Raw genomic sequence first — 3,353 nt, 5'->3', positions numbered from 1 at the left:
TCACCTGTAGCCAGAAGGAGGGTCTCAATTTCTACCCCACAGTGACAAACGTTCTCCAACAAGGGCATACCTACTTCAGTAAGGATTCATATCTTAACAGTGAGGCTCATGGAGCCAATCGTATCCAAGCAGCCACACCCAGCGTCTTAGTTAGTGTTTCCATGTTGTGAACAGACACCATGACCAAGAGAAGTCTCAGGAAGGACAACATGTACGTGGGGCTGGCTTACAGCTTCAGAGGTTCAGCCTAGTATCATCAAGTCTGCAACATGGCAGCCTCCTTTCAGGCATGGTCTAGGAGGAGCTGAGAGTTCTGCATCTTCATCTGAAGGCTGCTAGGCTTGGACACTCTTCCAAGTAGGTAGGACTAGGGCATTAAAGCCTGAGCCCACATTGATACACCTACTCCAACAAGGCCAGCCCTGGGCTTAGTTTATAAAATCCATCCATCACATTCCACTCCCTAGCCCTCATAGGCTTGTTCTAACACTTGAGTCTGTCAGACCCATCCCTAGCAACAGCATAAAAAAATATATATTTAGACCAGCTTCCAAATTTCCCACCTGCTTCAGCAGTATCCAAAGTGTTCAAAGTCCAAAGTTCAAAGTCTCCTCTGAGATTCATCCAATCACTTAAGTGTAATCCCCAAGCCAGAGGGGAAACCAGCTGGGCAAACAGCAAACTCTCCTTGTCTAATATCAAAAGGGTCTTCAACTCTCTATCTCCATTTTAATCTTTGTTGACTGTAAACTCCTTTCCTTGGGCTGGGCCCACTTACTGTTAGCAGCAGGTTTCCTCAGCTGCTTTTCTCTCTTTCTTTCTTTCTTTCTTTCTTTCTTTCTTTCTTTCTTTCTTTCATTCTTTCTTTGACAGTTTTAGAAGATTTTATTAGAGAAAATATCTTGGTTGTCTTACAAAAATATCAGTTTCCCAGGGAGAGAACAAAAGATTTATCTGTGTTCGAGTTCCAGGGTAGAGAGCAAGAGGCACTGTGCTCAAAAATACTTGTAGTATGAAAGGGCCATCATAAATACAAAACTGTTATCTTCGGTTTTTACTTACAGTTGACTTAAAACCATTCTCCATCCCGATGGAAGGGAAACAGTGGTATGTAGTATCCTTAAGTAGACTCCAACCGAAGGCACCTGGTCTTTTTGAGTTAGCACTCAATGCCTCAGCTTATGCTGCACACTCAAGGTATGGCAGAGGCAGTTAAGAAAATCAGCCAAACTTAGCAATCATAGTATTACAGTCTGCTTTGCAGACCTTCGTACTATTCTCCCTAGACAAAGTATAATGAAATTCTGACAAAAGCCATTGCTGCCCCCCACATGTTGGCCAATTGAGGCAGGTTCTCGTTGTTGAGATGCATTTTATTATAAGGAATAAACTGGCGTCGGAGGTGACTCAATTCTGCCAAGGTCAAGGGACAGGTAAATTGGAGGTGCTCTGTAGTGCCAGGAAGCTTTAGTAAGTCTCCGGGTACAGTGCTCTTCTGTGCTTCCATCACAGCACTCAACACCTGGCTCATGGCCTGATCCAACTGGTGCAGAAAGCTGCCAGAGGCTAGGGGCTGGGACTGCTGAGACTGATGGGGTGGGAGCTCGATTCTCAAACAGTGCAGACTGGATCTCAGCCAGGGACAATGGTTCTTCTAAACACACCAGGGTAAACAAGGGTTGATGCCAGCTGTTCCGGGAGTCGGGTGCCTCAAAGCTCTGTGCTAAGGACTCTAAAAGTTCGCTTGGAAAGGCACAGGCCGCCAGCTCTGCAGATTTCTCGGATTCCGGAGTCATTACACCTGGAGGAATTGATGGCAGGATTTCCTCTGGATCCAGTCCCTTGGGGACAGAGGTCGGGACGCCCAATTTGCTACCGGGCTGGCGGGAGCTGTTCCTCCACAGCGCCGGCTGCCAGAGGGTTCTAGCCATTCTTGGTGCGCAGCCTTCAGCTGACACTGACAGCCGGGTCCAGGTTCTCAGAGGCACCAGTCACCTGGAGCCTGTGGCCTGGCCAATATGGCCATATGCAGTAAACTAAGCAGAGCGGCTTGGGTGAGGCCCGCACGAGGCAGTACAGATCATACTGGAACCCCTTGATGTAGTTCAGGGAGTCGAGGATGATCATGTCCTGCTGGCTCAGGTGCAGCTCGACAGTGGCCCGCAGTGCAGCAAGCAGCCCCTTCTCACCCGCAGAGTCGCCATACACAGTTGGGTCCTGCATGCCCAGCAAGGAAACATCGTCCACCACAAGCACCATGCGACCCTCGTTGGTCAGTGCCCAACTTAGCTCTTCCATACCCTGGATCTTGCTGCTGCACAGCAGCCCGCAAACTATGACAATAGACATGCTCACTAGGGGCATTCAAGTGCAGATGATTTGCATCAATTTCCAATATACTCAGCAGTTTTTCTATGGGGCTGGCCTCTCGAAAATCTTGGGGTCTCCAAGGTAACTTCAATGTTACAGCTTCTTATTTCAATGGGTTCCACACATGACACTTTGGGTTTCTCGAAAGGGCTGGTGGAACGACTCCAGCTCTGCCCTCTGTAGCACTCTAAGCTCAGGTAGATCCTCTCCATTGCTGCTGCTCTTCTTAGTGAACATCCCATGATACTGGCATCTCCAACACACTGGGAACTTCGGCTGCAACTAGGCGTCACCAGGACCCTCCCACAGACTCTCTTCATAGTGTCAAGCCTGAAATCCTTTTCATGACCCCTTCAGTCCTGGGCGGTCAACTGCAACTGAGGCTTCATCTTCACTAATGGCCTTCCATGACTTCTCACAGTGCCAAGCCTCAGCTGCTCTTCATGTCCCCTCGTGCCTTCAAATCCAGGCCCACCATGGTGACTCTGACACATTCCCAAGTACTACTGCTACATGAGGTACAATGATGGCTCCCTCTAGAACACTGCTTCTCTGTGCTCTCAGAAAACACATTACAGAAGATATCACCTTAGTGAGATCTCCTCAGTCACCACTAATTTCTTAGCTGCAGCTAACCCGCATGAATTGTCCAGTAGTCTCCTTGTCCTCTGGCTGTAGACAGAGACACTTGGCTGAAGCTGCTACGATCTGCTGCTAGCAGGAGCTGGAAGATGACCACCTTGTTCACTAGCTTTCTGTTTACCTATTCCTTCACTGCCTGTAATTGTTAGTCCTGAATCTTGGTCTTGTCCATGAACTCAGAGATCTGCTTGGCTTTGTATCCTGGGATTATAGCTATGTACCAGCATATGTGGATGTAAACTTACCTGGGTAGGATCTTGCCCCAAGCTCACCACTTCCTTAATTCAATTTAACATCCTTGATCACAGAACTTAGTGTCATTTCACTTCTTCCTCGTTCCC

At 48.2% G+C, this 3,353-nt stretch overlaps 1 pseudogene; it reads right to left on the bottom strand.

Moving 5' to 3' along the window:
• Positions 1–1,282: 1,282 nt before the first annotated feature.
• On the bottom strand, positions 1,283–2,349 carry LOC114635846 (annotated as a pseudogene).
• Between the last annotated feature and the right edge of the window lie 1,004 nt (positions 2,350–3,353).

Source organism: Grammomys surdaster, unplaced genomic scaffold (assembly GCF_004785775.1).
Source record: "Grammomys surdaster isolate TR1022 unplaced genomic scaffold, NIH_TR_1.0 118564, whole genome shotgun sequence".
NCBI lineage: Eukaryota > Metazoa > Chordata > Mammalia > Rodentia > Muridae > Grammomys > Grammomys surdaster.
The sequence above is the reverse complement of the archived record's forward strand: the minus strand, read 5'-3'. Positions and strand labels throughout refer to the sequence as shown.